Below are 17809 nucleotides of genomic sequence, written 5' to 3'. Positions count from 1 at the left end.
CTGTGTTTATATTTGCTGTACTTCTTATCTACTGTAGAGGCACTGTGTGTGTTGGAGGAGAAGCAATGCCACACGACCGATATGTGATAGAGCATCACTTTACCATTTCTCCTGTGTTTTTCTCCTTCTCTATTTTGCTCTAAGAACAAGAACCACCTGAAGACTCGCTGTAATGAGAACACCTCTGAAGAGATGACGCCAAGCCTTGAGAGGTCTTAAGATGATTCCACCTCCGAATAAACACACAAAACTACCAAATTTCCTTTGTATTATAATCAACGTGATCAAATCATGTGATCATTACTTTAATGTATTAATTGTTTCTGCTGAATACATGATGTTAACTAACTGCATGATTTGTATAGCCTAATTGTAGATAATTTATGCAATATGAACATTGCTTTGACAGTTACTATTAACATAGCTCTTTTTTGTAACGTAGAAACATTAATTTTCTGTAAAGCTGCTTTGAAACACTGTGTTTAATAAAAAGTCCTAAACAAATAAATGTAAATAAAATAAAACTTAATGCATCTTTTTTCTCCTCTCCGTGTCAGTAGGGAAACCATACATTCATTCTGCTTTCTGTGAGTGACTCTGGAGCATTCCCATGTAGCACAGCAAACTACAAGGACAACATGCTTTTACGTTTATTATGAATAAATCTAACCCTAACCCTAACCCTAACAAAAGTCAACATGCATAAAATACAGTGCCCTCCACTAATATTGGCACCCTTGGTAAATATGAGCAAAGGTGGCTGTGAAAATAAATCTGCATTGTTTATCCTTTTAATCTTTCATTCACAATATTCTAACCTATCATTTAAGTAAAACCATGGAAAGCAGGGGGAAAATCTCTTCATGAAATAAATGTTTTTCTGTAGTTCATGTTGACCACAATTATTGGCACCCAATTATTGCAATGTCCTTTATTCAAGATAACAGCTCTGTGTTTTCTCCTTTATTGCCTGAAGAGTTTGGAGAACACCTGACAAGAGATCAGAGACCATTCCTTCATACAGAAACTCTTCAGATCCTTCAGTTTCTCAGCTCCATGCTGGTGCTTCTTCTCTTCAGTTCACCTCACGCATTTTCTATAGGGTTCAGGTCAGGAAACTGGGACGGCCATGACAGAAACTTCATTTTATACTCAGTGACACATTTTTGTGTTGATTTTGATGTTTGATTTGGATCATTGTCCTGATGGAAGATCCAACCACAGCTCATTATAGATCTTCTAACAGATGCAGTCAGGTTTATATTTTTTATCTGTTGGTATTTGCTAGAATCCATGAAGCCATGTATCTGAACAAGATGTCCAGGACCTCTGGCAGGAAAATAAGCCCACAACATTAAAGATCCAGCAGTATATTTAACCACAGAAGCCAGACCAGTCTGAAATTTAGGCATGGGGTATTTTTGAATGTACCAAACCTATCTTGAGTGTTTGCTGCCAGAAAGCTCTTTTTTTAGTTTCATCTGACCACAGAAGCCAGTCCAGTCTGAAATTATAATTATCATACTCCTAGTCATTCTAGTGTGCTCAATAAATGCAAATATGAATGGGAATATACTTCAGAGATATTTTACTCATCATAATTTCTAAGGGTGCCAATAATTGTGCCCAACATGCATATGAGAAAAACATTTATTTCATAACGTAAGTTTCCCCCCAATTTGAATTGTTTTACTTCAATGAAAGGTTAGCATTTTGTGATTTTTTTTTTTTATGTAAGATCATAAAGATAAACAAAGCAGATTTATTTTCATAGCCATCTTTGCTCATATTTACCAAGGGTGCCAATATTAGTGGAGGGCACTGTATATATATATATATATATATATATATATATATGATAGCATGGAAATATCACAGAATGACACATCCACCAGATTTATTCTTCAGCTCTTCAACTTGTTTTTCTAGATCTCTTATTTCGTCTCCTTTCTGCTTCTGCAGGTGTTGATAGAGTTTTTCCAGTAATTCCTGTTGTTTCTGATGGTTTTCCAGCATCTGTTGAAGCTCCTGAACGTGCTGCTTTATTTTCTCTCTGAAATCATTCATTTCTTCTGCTTGTTTTCTGGCTTCATCTTCATGTTTCTTTTCTATGACTTTTATTTCATCTTCATGTTTCTTTTTCATTTTCTCTCGCTCTTTTCTTCTCTTTCTTTTCTGTCCTCCTCGTCCTTTTCTCTTTTCTTGATTTCTTTTTCTTGCTCTTGTTTCAGATTTTCAATCATTTTCTCCCATCTCTTTCTCTCTTCTTCTCGTATCTCAACGTCTTCTCTTTTTTTTTTCTCCCACTCCTCTTTTCTCTTTCTTTCCAGTTGTTCATAATATCTTTCCATCTCCTGTTTCTTTTCTTCATATTCTCTCTCTCTGTCTTCTCTCTCTCTTTTCTGTTTCTGTCTTTCCTCCTCTATCTTCTGTTGTTCTTCTTCTCTCTCTCTGTCAAATTTCTTTCTCATTTTCTCCAGTTCTTTTTGTTTTTCTGTTAGTTGTTTCTCGTGTTTCTCTTTCATCTTTCTTTCTTTTTCCTCTCGCTCTATTGTCTGCTGTTTCTTTTCATCTTCCCATTCTTTCTGCTGTCGTTTAATTTCTTCTTGAATCTCTTTTCTGTCATGTTCAGCCTCTTTTATTTTTCTCTTCCATTCCTCTCTTTGTTTCTCTTCTTGCTCAGTTCTCTCTCTTTCCTCAGATTCTCTCTTCTTATTTTCTTCTTCTTGTTTCATCTGTAATTCTGCTATAATACTTTCTTGTTCATGTTTCATCTTTTCTTGATCTTGTCTGTTTTTCTCTTCTCTCTTTCTGTCTTCTTCTTCTCTTTCTTTTTTTTGTTTTTCATACTGTGATCTCTGACTTTCAATTTCTTTCTCCATCTCCTCAATTTTTTGATTAAATTCAGCTCTTTGTTGTTTTTCCTCCTCTGATCGTTTCTGGTTTTCAGCCTCTTGTTTCTCTTGTTGTTTTTTCTCTTTTTTTCAAACTCTTTTATGAGATTTTCATTTTTTTGTCTGAACTCATTCTCTCTTTGTTTTCTCTCCTCCTCTGCTCTTTGTTTCTCTTTCTCAAGACTTTTCTTCATGTTCTCCATTTCTGTCTCGTATTTGGCTTGTAACTCATCTTTCTGGATCTGAATTTCTCTCTCTTTCTCTTTCAGTATTTCCTCCATTTTCTTTTTAATGGACATCTCTGCCTCCTCAAACATGCTGTTAGTGAAGTATCGACCCTCATTTGTTTTTTTCACCTCTTCTATCATGTTTAACAGTTGAATCTCTTGAGATTTGTCTTGTTTTTCTCTGTTATTGAAAACCAGGAATCTGTCTCCACAATCTCTGATCAGTTTCTGGAGTTGTGCAGACTTACTTCTCTTCACATAATCCTCTATAGACTCCTGAAGATCGTCTCCTCGAGTGAACAGAACAATGCTGAACTTGAGCAGCTTTATGACCAAAAATCTTCTTTATCAGATCCACAGTGTCCATCTCCTCCTTGGTGAATCGTCCCAAACTCAACACAATGACAAACACATGAGGTCCAGGTGACGACAGTGAAACACATTTCATTATTTCTTCCGCTGCTTGATCATTTTTCAGTGTTGTGTCAAAGAGTCCTGGAGTATCAATAACAGCTACTGATCGACCATCAACTTCACTGAACTCCTTTCTGACAAACAGTTGTCAGTGAATCTGTGCTTAATTCACTCTTAAACTCCTCTCTCCCCAGAATAGTGTTTCCTGTTGCACTCTTTCCACTTCCTGTCCTCCCGAGTAGCACAATCCTCAAACACTTCAGATCATCCATTACTTCTTTAGTACCTGGAACAAGGTAGAAACACATGTTGAGAAAATGAATCTTCAAGACTGCTGTAGATTTAAATCCTTTTTAAAGGCAGGAATGTATGTTGTTAAAATCATTAACAGAAATAATTAAATTTTCTAAATAGATTCCAAAATGAGTCATTAACTGAGTAATTAGTCCAACAGGTTCAGACAATTTATGTTTAGTTCAGATTTATAAAATAATATTAGATATGAAAAGATATTTCTGCCCCCATATCTTGAATTTTGTGATCATTCTTAATGCATTTTAACACTCTAAATGCACACGGTCACTGTTTAACCCATTAGACTTCATCACATAATGAATGCGTTCACTCCATAGGTGTGTTTTTTTGTTTGTTTTTATTTTATTTTATTTTAGTTGTTTTTTTTTTTTTTTTTTGTAAAATACTTGATAATGTCAAATTGCACATCATTAAAACAACAATTAGGATATTATAGCAGACAATATATAATCACACACCCCTAATGTGAGAAGAATGTGTGTATAAATACAAATATTCTAAAATTATTAGTGAATGAGACCCAGTGTTTTCATACCTGGCTTAATGCCTGTTTTGTGGCCTTATCAATTAAATTGATTCAAGCCTAGATTCAAGCTATACATTTTATCAATATGTGTTTAATAGCAACTGCAACTGATCCAGCATGCAGCTGCGAGAGTCGTCTTTAATGAGCCGAAAAAGCTCACATTACCCCTTTCTTCATTAATTTGCACTGACTACCAATAGCCGCTCACATAAAATTCAAGGTACTGATGTTTTCCTACAAGACAACAACTGGCGCTGCACCAATATACCTAAACGTGCTGGTTCAAACTTATGCGCCCTCCAGAAACTTGCATTCTGCAAGTGAACAACGCCTTGCGGTACCATCCCAAAGAGGTACCAAATCATTCTCATGGACCTTTTCCTGGACTGTGCCGAGCTGGTGGAATGATCTTTTAAATAAAAAACCTAGCTTTGGGTACTGTGCTACACTAACATAGACTTGTCATGGCACTTATATACTGTTGCTCTCTCATTGATCTGATCGCTTCTATTGTTCTCCTCATTTGTAAGTCACTTTGGATAAAAGCGTCTGCTTAAATGATTAAATTTAAATGTAAATGTAATAGGAATTTAACATGTGACCTTGGGATTGCTAGCACCATGTTCTACCAGCTACAAGAAACAAACAAACAAACAAACAAACAAAAAATGATTACTCTGGACCTCTGACCACATTTACAATATATCAATATAATTTCATTTAACTAGTGAACACAAAATTATGCAAAAATATAAGTACTGATCTGTTCCTTATACCCAAAACTCAATCCTATTTCATTAATAGCCATGAGAGAAGTTTAAGTAAATTTTAGAGCTCACCCTCCGACTGAATCTTCTGCTTTAATTCTTTGATTTGATCTTCCAGTGTCTTCATTTCTTTCTTGTGTTGTTCCTCCAGTTCATGTCTGACTCTGTTCTCTTGAGTTCTCACATACATCTGAACTGAATAGGGTTCAGTCTTCATGTTCTTTATATAATCCAGCAGTTCTGGGATCTGTCGGGAGTTTACAGGTTCCTTTAATCCAATCACTTTATATCGACCCCCACAGAGGCTCTGAGAGTCAACAATAGATTTAGCAAAATCTATGACAGGTTCATCAACACTCATTTCAGAGGTAAATATCACCATAAAGTGCTTTTGGGAGTCAAATATCTTCTGGATCATCTCTATTTCTGCTTTGTTGTCATTAGTAAGAGGACCAACAGGAATAATGAGGAGGAAAACATGAACTCCAGGATGACAGAGAGACACACAGCGGAGAGTCTGACGCATCACTTCCTCCTCTGAGAGACGAATCAGAGCTGGAAGCTCCACCAGATTGATCAGACGACCATGAAGATCCACGCCTGATCTTCTGTCTGTCTGCTGCAGGATCTGCTCCGATATGGAGGATTTTAATGTGTCGTCACACCCACACACAACCAGATTCAGCTTTGACACTGGACAATGTAGCAAAATATATATTAGACAGTAAACACCCATTTTAAAATAGTAGAACACACAGAGTCTTTGAATTTGCAGGCTGTTTAACTTACTATTAGGACGATTGCCATCTGGACTTCGCTTTCTCCTGCTAACTGCAATCAAAATAAAAGAGTTTTGTTTAAATATTAGTGACTGTTTGGAGTGCAACTGTACACAGTAGTCACAGGTTCAGTATGTACTTTGGTTTTGGGGTCATGGTTTGATACTAGTTCGGTGCAACAGGAAACACATTTTCTCATTTATTTTGAAACAGACAGTAGTGCTACAAACAAATAGCATGAACAGTTGGTATAATTTCAACATTTAAAGTAAAAACTGTGAGCTTGATCTGCCTGCTACAGTATTCTCCTCTTTACAGACTTGAAAATTCCACACAAATAACATTTTAGTAAATGACTGCAATGCAGTTTCTGGAATAGAGATCAGCCAAAACAAATTTAAAATCAGTTCTGAATTATAACCAGTTGACCGGTGCATCTCTAGAACTGAAAATTTTCCCACACCACTGATCCGCAGATGCGTGCAGCGTACAGTCTGAGCATTAATATCAGGGAAAGCCCCTTATACTGGAGAGCGGCTACGTATGAAGTGTTTCTTGGAGTTTATAGTACAGTAGAAGAATGACCATATGACTTTGTAGATATGCCATTTGACCTGTAAATGCGAAAAAGCCATTTCCATTGCAGTTTTGTGAAATATCCCTTTTTTGAAATGCCTGAAAAGCCACCTCATGCGAGCATAAACACTTTTTTGTGATACATGGGAGTTTTTGCGAAATTGACGCATTTCCATTAGGCATATTTTCAATTTGTAATTGAAATTTGCGCATCTTGAAGGGTAATGGAAATGCACCTTATGACTGAATGGAACAAACTGTGAGGCGACAAAACACCGCTCTTCCGTTCCGATCAGAACATCAAACAGGTTCTTCCCATTCAGTGACGCATCCACTGAGAAACCTGATCAAAGTGCTCTAGTTATTGGAGATTCTATTGTACACAAATGCAATCTTCTTTAATGAATATTAGACTCCTTTCTACGAAAGGACTTTTTGTAAATGATATGATCACAGATCATAACCTAGATGTGCTCTGTTTGACAGAAACCTTACTGAAACTGGAAGATCACATTACATATTACATTTACTTTAGTCTGCCCACCAAGAGTCTGGGGAGTGAATTTCGAGGGGGAGTGGGGTTTCATTTCCAACGGGTTAAGCTAAATAAAGGTGACTAAACACTGTTATATACGCTTTGACATGATTTCATGCTATGCATCAGTTTTAAAACAAACTTTGAATAACAGTTTAATGCAATTCTATTCATAAATGTAAATGGTAAACATACATTCAAGTGTGGTTTAAAGGGTTACTCCACCCCAAAATAAAAATTTTGCCATTAATCACTTACCCCCATGTTGTTCTCTACCCGTAAAAGCTTTGTTCACCTTCGGAATACAATTTAAGATATTTTGGATGAAAACAGGAGGATTTTGACTGTCCCATTGACTGCCAGGTAAATGCTACTTTCAAGACCCAGAAAAGTATAAAAGGCATCGTTAAAAAAGTCCATCTGCCATCAGTGGTTCAACCATCATTTTATCAGGTGACGAGAATACTTTTTGTACTCAAAGAAAATAAAAATAATGACTTTATTCCACAATTTGTCTCATCTGCGTCAGCATAGTGCCATTTTGGAAAGTATTTGCTGTTCTCTGTCAGCTGCGTCACACGGCATACATTTTCTCTGTTCATTTACGCTTTGATTTAAACGAAAACAGCATATCCGCGTGAATGAATAAAGTCATTATTTTTATTTTCTTTGAGTACAAAAAGTATTCTCATCACCTGATAAAATGATGGTTGAACCACTGATGGAGATGGACTTTTTTTAATGATGCCTTTTATACTTTTCTGGGTCTTGAAAGTAGCATTTACCTGGCAGTCAATGGGACAGTCAAAATCCTCCTGTTTTTCATCCAAAATATCTTAAATTGTATTCCGAAGACGAACGAAGCTTTTACAGGGTTTGGAACAACATGGGGATAAGTGATTAATGGCAAAATTTTCATTTTCGTGGTGGAGTAACCCTTTAACTGCTCACATATCTTCTGGGGTCACTGTATTAAAGGCAACAAAACTTTATAGACTTACAAAGGTTTAAGATACTTGGAAAACTGTATGCACTTTTCTCTTCCCTTTTCTCTTTATGGCTTTCATCAATATTTTCATCCTTTGAGAGATCAAAATCCACAGATCCACTGTCTTCTGTGTCTTCTTGTCTCATTGTCTCACCGTAGTTTTTGCACTTCAGTGTATTCTTTGATATTTTGAAAATCTGAGAGCAGATATTTGTTTGATCCTTAACGTGAACATGTCCTCCTCCACACTCTGCTGTTAACTGCTGAATAGATTCATTAACTTCAGCTCTGCGTGTCTGTTCATCAGTGGTGATCACTATCGTGTGTTTAATGGCATCTTCACTGAATAGTTTGAGCAGGTGTTTGACTCTTCTCAGGTCGTCCTCAGTGAAGTGTTTGTGCTGCAGTACGAGTATGAAGACATGAGGTCCTGGATCAGACAGATGGACACACTCTCTCACTGTCTGTGTGATCTGATGATCTGAGATGTTGGTCTGGAGCAGCTGAGGACTGTTGATGATGATCACGTGTCTGTCCTTCAGTCTTCCTGAGACTCTCTCTACAACATCTGGAGGAACTTCACTCTTAAACACATCTGTCCCTAAGATTAAGTTTCCCACAAGACTGTTTTCTGACACATTCTTCCCCAGCAGAACAATCCTCACTGCAAACAGTCAAATCAGACGTTCAGTATTTAAAAGACACACACATTCTCAGTGACGTGCATTTAAACATCCATCATAAGGTAAAAGCAAATTAAACATTTGTAAATTTGTAAGCTGTCTTGTTTACTATTTATTTCTCCAGCAACAGCTTTACATTGCAGAGTGATTTTTTTCACAGAATTTTATATTGTTTTTCAGTAAACATCTGTAAGTGTAAAATCATACATTTGAGATGTTTTTAAAAAAACAATCAATTCCAATGGATAACTTTACTTTCTTACTCCATTGGTCGATTATTTTTCTTGTTTTAGTACTAATCCTCACTTATTTTTATTTCTTAATTTTTTTTCAGTGAAAATCACATAAAAGAAAAGTATCTCTCTAAGAGTTAGAAAAAACTGTAAAACTATCACACTTTGCTGTTAAATCATTTATTAATTGACTTACTAGTGGGGAGACTGAAATCTGTAGTATTGAAGCCCACTGTAAAACACAAGAACACAAACACAGATAGTGAACATTATGTGCACTACAGGTGTTGGTCATATAATTATAATATCTTCAAAAATTTGATTTGTTTCACTAATTCCATTCAAGAAGTAAAACTTGTATAATGCATACATTCATTCCACACAGACTGATATATTTCAAGTGTTTATTTCTTTTAATTTTGATGATTATAACTGACAACTAATGAAAACCCCAAATTCAGTATCTTAGAAAATTAGAATATTGTGAAAAGGTTCAGTGTTGAAGACACCTGGTGCCACACTCTAATCAGCTAATGGACTCAAAACACCTGCGAAGGCCTTTAAATGGTCTCTCAGTCTAATTCTGTAGGCGACACAATCAGGGGGAAGATGCTGATTTGACAGTTTCCAAAAGACGACCATTGACACCTTGCACAAGGAGGACAAGACACAAAAGGTCATTGCAAAAGAGGCTGTTCACAGAGCTCTGTGTCCAAGCACATTAATAGAGAGGGAAGGAAAATATGTGGTAGAAAAAATGTACAAGCAATAGGGATAATCGCACCCTGGAGAGAATTGTGAAACAAAACCCATTCAAAAATGTGGGGGAGATTCACAAAGAGTGGACTGCAGCTGGAGTCAGTGCTTCAAGAAACACTACACACAGACGTCTGCAAGACATGGGTTTCAGCTGTCGCATTCCTTGTGTCAAGCCACTCTTGAACAACAGACAGCGTCAGAAGCGTCTCGCCTGGACTAAAGGCAAAAAGGACTGGACTGCTGCTAAGTGGTCCAAAGTTATGTTCTCTGATGAAAGTAAATTTTGCATTTCCTTTGGAAATCAGGGTCCCAGAGTCTGGAGGAAGAGAGGAGAGGCACAGAATCCACGTTGCTTTAGGTCCAGTGTAAAGTTTGCACAGTCAGTGATGGTTTGGGGTGCCATGTCATTTGCTGGTGTTGCTCCACTGTGTTTCTGAGGTCAAAGGTCAACGCAGCTGTATTCCAGGACGTTTTAGAGCACTTCATGCTTCCTGCTGCTGACCAACTTTATGGAGATGCAGATTTCATTTTCCAACAGGACTTGGCACCTGCACACAGTGCCAAAGCTACCAGTACCTGGTTTAAGGACCATGGTATCCCTGTTCTTAATTGCCCAGCAAACTCGCCTGACCTTAACCCCATAGAAAATCTATGGTGTATTGTGAAGAGGAAGATGTGATATGCCAGACCCAACAATGCAGAAGAGCTGAAGGCCACTATCAGAACAACCTGGGCTCTCAAAACACCTGAGCAGTGCCACAGACTGATCGACTCCATGCCACGCCGCATTGCTGCAGTAATTCAGGCAAAAGGAGCCCAGACTAAGTATTGAGTGCTGTACATGCTCATACTTTTCATGTTCATACTTTTCAGTCGGCCAAGATTTCTGAAAATTCTTTCTTTGTATTGGTCTTAAGTAATATTCTAATTTTCTGAGATACTGAATTCGGGGTTTTCATTAGTTGTCAGTTATAATCATCAAAATTAAAAGAAATAAACACTTGAAATATATCAGTCTGTGTGGAATGAATGTATACATTATACAAATTTCACTTCTTGAATGGAATTAGTAAAATAAATTAACTTTTTGCAGATATTCTAATTATATGACCAGCACCTGTAAATGACTGAAATAATTATGACTCTAAAAAGTAACTCATAAGCACTCTAATTTTAAAATAATATGTGTGTGACTTTGACATTATAAACAAAAATGGAAAAGAGCAAGTAAAAAATAAACAGGCATCTTTAAATATGATGAATGCCTTCATTTTGTAAATGTTTTTTTAAGTTGCAAAGGGCCCAAGAACCAATTTTTTCTCTCTCTCTCACTTCTGATCTACTACTTATTGCCTTTGTTTTTGGTCTGGTCAATGAATGGAGACTGCTGGGAAAACTTGAGAGAGAAAATAAGGTCGGGAGAGACAAGAGGGCAGCTGTGAGGGAAGTAAAGGACTCATACTATTTGTTTAAATCCAGATAAATAAGCAGTTTATTATTTTTAGCTAAAATTTTAACCTCTTATGTCTTGTCTAGCTCTGCGTGAACTCTGTGTATTCCAGTTCATGACAGTCAAGGTATGTTGACAAACTCCGATCTCATTCTCTCCTCCAACTACTACTACTACTACTTCTTCTTCTTCTTCTTCTTCTTCTTATATTTTTTATGGCGATTGGCAGCCAGCGTGTTGGTGCAGTACTGCCACCTTCTGTTCCGGAGAGTGGATCAGAAAATAGGTTTACAGACTAAATCACCCACTCTCCCTCTTTTTACCCCCTACACACGCTGTTGTTGTTAAATAATGTTAATAATAACACTGCTAAAACATAATTTATGTGCAAGAAATGATTAGAGCAATAACGACAGAATGTATGTTGTGTATGTTTTATTATAATATTTTTTTTTTTTACTCTTTTAGTGGTTTTTATATGTTTTGTTGATCATGGGTGATGCATTGATTGGATGGCACTTTAGTTTTGTTGTACATGTCACAATGACAATAAAGACTTGAACTTGTAGTGAAAAGCAACTGAGGTTGTCAGTAACCGGAGCTACCTAATGTTACCTAATGTTTAACATACTTATTGTTAAACTTTTTGAGAAACAGTCTTTGTTTTGAGAACTGAATTAATGGTTTGGAAAAATGGGCCAATCGAGAAACAATCGAGAAAACTGCAAACAGGACTTGTTTTGAGAACTGAATTAATGGTTTGGAAAAATGGGCCAATCGAGAAACAATCGAGAAAACTGCAAACAGGACTAGATTCTTACCTAACTCCGCTATTAGTTTCTGTGATCGGCATTGTTTTGTGATCACATTATTGTTTTGTCAGATATGGCAAAAATGCTTATATCCATGATGAAAGTGGAGCTAGCGTCGGAGGACCGGATCACCAAACAATTATGCAATAAATCTCTGACATATCTGGACAGGGTTAGATTTCTCAGGGGACTTCTAAGTTAGCCAAGAAGCAGTAATTATTTAAAATTAAATGAATTAAAATTATCTGATTCACAAATTAATTTGTTAGTGAACTGGGCCACATTTTGTTTGCCACAAGTTTCGTCTGCTTGCTTGTAATTTATTATAAATGAAAATTACTATATTCAGTGGCTTCTCCTACTTTTCTTAGTGACATTAGTTCTCTTTGACTCATTGGATGGAAACAGTGCTTATTCCCAAAGTTTTATGCATATTTGCGCGTAAGTTAATTTTGCAGCTTTGGATGGAAACCCAGCTTCCTGTCAACAAAGGGGGGTAACTCTAACACTTCCTGTCTTGACTAATCCAATTTAAACAAGATATTTCTTACACTGTGTATTGTAACTATGTATAAGCAAGATAATTAAATTATTATATGCATTGCCATTGTTGCCTCCCATATTTATAAGTTTACTCTGTAGTATGTAACAATACTTGCGGTATTGTCCTGTCGACCTGCCTTGATCTGTTTTAATGCTTTTTTATATAAACACAATGCAATGTTGCAGTGACACTCACATTTCTCCTTTACTCTCGCAGTCAAAGAATTTCGTGTATAATCTGGAAAACACACACACAAACATGAAACAAAAACATCATGAAACAACTACACAATAAACTGACATAGATATCGACAAGCAAAAACGTACATTCCAAAGAAATATAGTTTAATGATTAACCGATAACAGTTTAAAATTAGACTACAATAAAATTGACCAGTTTACCAATACTGATATCTGTTTTTCTCTAGAGCTTACCTGAACTAAACGACATTTTCTCACCGCCGCCTTGAAATCGAAAGTCAGACTTATTGTAATGATGAAATGGGCGCGTATAAACTCATCTGCTTCACCCTGTGGAGGATTTAAAACATATCGACAGATTTTACTCCTCGCTTACGTGCGCAACAACGCTAATAAAATAAAGACATTTAAGACCACTGTGGTGAGATTATGCACATTAAATATATGCATTATATTTACATGTTTTCATTCATCAGACGCTTTTATCCAAAGCATATTACAACTAGTGATTCATCATAAAGAGGCAAATATTGCATAATACAACTCATAATACAAAGTGTATTGTATTGGCTGCTTTATATGCAAGCATGTCTTGAACTTGAAGCAATCCGCAACCGGCAGGCAGTGATCGAACTGTCTTTTCTATGTGTTTCTTAAAAGTCAGCTCATCAAAGATTAAAATTGGCCCTTTTTAGTTAACTAATTGCAGAGAAGCAAGCTGAAAACAAAATAACCTATCATCTGAGATTGTAGGGTCAGTTTCTTATATTTTATTTACTAGGGGCAAATATTTGTAATATTAATATTAAGGTATCTGCCAGTAAACTTACAGTACGTTTCACTGAGTACATAACAAGACCACCTGACCTAAACGTACTATTCTTTACGTTCTGGCAAAGTTAATTATTGCTTTCCACATATTATTTGATATCTTAATATATGTTTGACTTGCAGTTAACTCATTCCCGGTAACTTAGTGTGGCAACAGACGGTAATCGCTCGCGTTGAATAATAGTTTGCCAACTAGTTTTGTGCAATTTGGCTCATAACCAGTCATATGCCCGCGAATCCCATACTTTTAACTTCGGTAAAACACAGAAAACTACAACATACAAATACATTTTTTATAGTTTATTGTTCCGTTAGCGGTGCAATATGCTAATGTACTCTTTCGGTAAACAACTTACCTCAGCCAAGTCCCTTTTTTATTATCTATAGGCGTAGTCCTTGCCTTGGCGAAGTGCGATAACGTTACGCCCTGAAAGTAAGAACACCGCACGTTTATCCTCAGACACGCATCCTTGGCTCCTCAAAAGCTTGGAATTTGTGAATTAATATTAAAATGTGTGTACACTGAGAAGACAACATTATTTACCGATATTGTCCGCTTTCTAACCTGTAATAAACATGCATCTGAAAAACTTCAAACCACTTAGCGCCTCTAGTGGACGTTTCACCCGAAAAGTGCAGCGAATTGTACCTGGAGATACTTATTTCAGGTTCTGCAGAAATGTAGGCAGAGTCACGTATTTCCAATGAGCCTGGGTTGCTTTTTAGCCAAGGATTCAAATAATGCATCTCATAAACTTTTCCTGCAGTTATATCTGATCAAATGTTCATTATTAATCTTTTAGCTCTGGTTTAACAAATCTTCCTTTTCTTAGTTTGAACAGCAGCTACGCTAATTATGTTCCTATTTGTTCTCTGTTTCTGTCATGGGATTGACATCCTGTGGTAACTAGGAATTCACAAGCTCCAGTGTGGATCCAGAACACTTAAGAAGAGATGATGCCAACCCCTCAGAGGACTTCAGATGATGCCAACCCTGAAAACATACAGCACTACTGAATTCTGCTACTAATTTATAGTGTTCTTTGTCTGTTTGATTACGTCATTAATTGATCTTTACCACACATCTCTGCCATATGTACATTAACTTGACACAGTCACCACTGTAAGCTACTAGTACATATATTGTAAAAACATTAATTTGGTGTAAAGTTGCTTTGCAACAATATGTATCGTGAAAAGCACTATACAAATAAACTTAAATTGAATTGAATTGAATTAAAACAAAAGATGCATCGATAATCGTTCTATCAACACAATACAGACCTTTAAATTGTAATCAAATTGAATCGTGAGGTGCCTAGAGATTCCCACCACTAATATACATACATACATACATACACATATATATACACACACATATACATATATACATATATATATATATATATATATATATATATATATATATATATATATATACACACTACTGTTCAAAAGTTTGGGGTCAGTAAGACTTGTAATAGTCTTTAAAGAAGTCTCTTATGCTCATCAAGGCTGCATTTATTTGATTAAAAATATAGAAAAAAAAACAGTAATATTGCAAAATGTTTTTACAATATAAAATAATGTTTTGTATTTTAACATACTTTAAAATAGAATTTATTCCTGTGATGACAAGCTGAATTTTTATCAGCTGTTACTCCAGTCTTAAGTGTCACATGATCCTTCAGAAATCATTCTAATATGTGGATTTATTATTAGAATGATCAATGTTGGATAATATCAACAGTTGTGCTGACAAATATTTTTTGGAACCTGTGATTTATTATTATTTTTTTTTTTTTCAGGATTCTTTCATGAATAAGTTTAAAAAGTACAGTGTTTATTCAAAATATAAATATTTTATAACAATGTAAATTTATTATTTATTATTAACTTTCAATAAACTTTTAATTATTAACTTAATACATCCTTGGTGAATAAAAGTATTAATTTCTTAAAAAAAAAAAAACAATAAAAATGTACTGACCCCAAACTTCTAATAGAATAAAAAAAAAAAAAAAAATGTATTACATATTGCAAATTATAATTTGCAATATGTAATACATCTTTTTTTTTTTTTTTTAATTCTATTAGAATTTTGTAAATTTCTATTAGAATTTTTGGTAGTTTTACATTCTACCCCATTAGGTTTATAGACCTAAAAGGGTGAAAAATTTTGAGCCATATTTTAGCCATAGCTCTTTTAGTGATCAACTTTTAGCTTTCTAATCTTCTACAGATATACAGAACTTTTCTAACTATGTCAGATATGTTTTTACATTTTTTGGACCGGACAAACATTCTCCATAAAAGGGTGGAACTTTAAAAGCAGGATAACAATTAAAAAAAAATTAAGTGGAGTGAGAGGATTGAGAGGTGATGCTTACCTATAAACAATATCACTTCCTGAAAATGGTCTCAATGGAATGGACAGGGTGGAAGGTGACTCTAGGGACACAGTAAATGATTAAAAAATAAAATAAAATAAAATAAAATAAAATAAAATAAATAAATAAATAAACAAACAAATAAATAAATAAATAGCAGTTTCACATTATTTATATGTATGATTAGATGCAGTTGAGCATAGTCTATAACATTATTTCAAAATATTTTTGAAGTTTTTATATCGTCATGGTTTATATTTCTTGTGGAAGTTGATTTACTTTGCACTGAGGACATGATCAAATTGAATGCCTATATATCAATAGAAAGGTGTGTAAAATACAATATAGTATTTTTATTGTTTATTTTCTCTCTTTAAGTAATAAAGAAGACCTAAATATATAACTTAAGTCATTTCTTATAAATATGTGACTCGTTTTAGAAAAAAAAAAAAAGAGTTAAATCATAGAGACACAAAAGTCACTGTATAACAGGAATAACCTGTATACATTAAAGGAGAAGTTCACTTCCAGAACAACAATTTACAAATAATTTACTCAGCCTCATAACATAATTTCTTTACAACTGAAGAAAGAAAGACATGAACATCTTGGATGACAAGGGGGTGAGTACATTATTTGTAAATTGTTGTTCTGGAAGTGGACTTCTACTTTAATCATTTTTGACCTATTTTCACAAAAGTTGATAGTATATACAACCATTTCAATGTTGTTCTCTGCCTTAAACATAACATAGATAATAAATGACAGCATACATTACAGTTTTTTTTTAAAATAATAATAATAATAATAATAATTAAATACTAAAACAATAAATACCTAATTTTGTTTTACTTTTTATTATTATTATTATTATTATTTTTTTTATTACATATTTGACAGTAGACATCATCAGATTAAAAATATGCAAATTCAGGTAAACATTTTTATTTTTTATTTTAATATATTAATAGTAGATACACAGAAAACATCATAAACAACGAATAATATACTGATATTTACACACCTGGAAAAGAGTTTACAAACATGATGCTGGTGTCAGAGCGACAGGGATGGCGTTTTTCTTCTCCTCCTTTTGTTTTTCTTACGGCAGCTGACTCCATAATGTTTCATTTCTGCCACCTGCTGTTTTCACTTGACCTTAGTATTCATTAATTACAGTCTATTTGTCCTTCAAGTCCAGTTCTCCTGAGGAAATTAAATACAAATGTCTTTCCTTGGTCGCCACTTACACTAAATCTATTCTACACTTGTTCTAAAATCATTCCTAAATTAAATTCCTCTAAACCTGTTCCCTTAACTGATCCTTTAACTCTTGCCTTTCTTGTATACATTTCTTACATGATAAAAATATGTATTTAACTGTTTCTTCCTCCTGGCATTCATCACATTATCCTGTTGAATGTTTTCCTTGAACATGAAGAGTCTTGTTAAGCTTGCAGTGACCAATCCTCAACCTACTTAGTACGACTTATTTCCTTTTATTTCCCTTCTTACTTATTATACCTACTTTATTTTGAATTGAATACAAGTGCCTATACACCTTCAATTTCATGATCCCACTGTTGTTTCCATTTTTTCATTATCTTTTTCCACACTTAACTCTTCCCACATGACTTTGATAATTTCATTTTGACATCTACATATTCTTTCTTGGTTGCATCTTTTGCCAGTCTATCTAATTTTTATTCCTGTGGATGCTTACATGTGCTGGAATCCACATGAATGTAATGATTCTCCCTTGCCTGACTAATCTTGAATTTGCAAATAAAATCTCATAAAGTAATTCCTGATGATTTTTGTACATAATCACTGAATATCAAAACTGTGTCACAGGTGGGTTGTTCAATCCATGCTATAGACCAATT

At 34.9% G+C, this 17809-nt stretch overlaps 1 pseudogene; it reads right to left on the bottom strand.

Annotated features, from left to right (window-relative positions):
* Positions 1-1426: 1426 nt before the first annotated feature.
* LOC127161843 (GTPase IMAP family member 8-like) lies at positions 1427-14661 on the bottom strand (annotated as a pseudogene).
* Between the last annotated feature and the right edge of the window lie 3148 nt (positions 14662-17809).

The sequence above is a fragment of the Labeo rohita genome, chromosome 3 (assembly GCF_022985175.1).
Source record: "Labeo rohita strain BAU-BD-2019 chromosome 3, IGBB_LRoh.1.0, whole genome shotgun sequence".
Lineage (NCBI taxonomy): Eukaryota > Metazoa > Chordata > Actinopteri > Cypriniformes > Cyprinidae > Labeo > Labeo rohita.
This window is presented reverse-complemented; position numbering and strand designations above follow the sequence as displayed.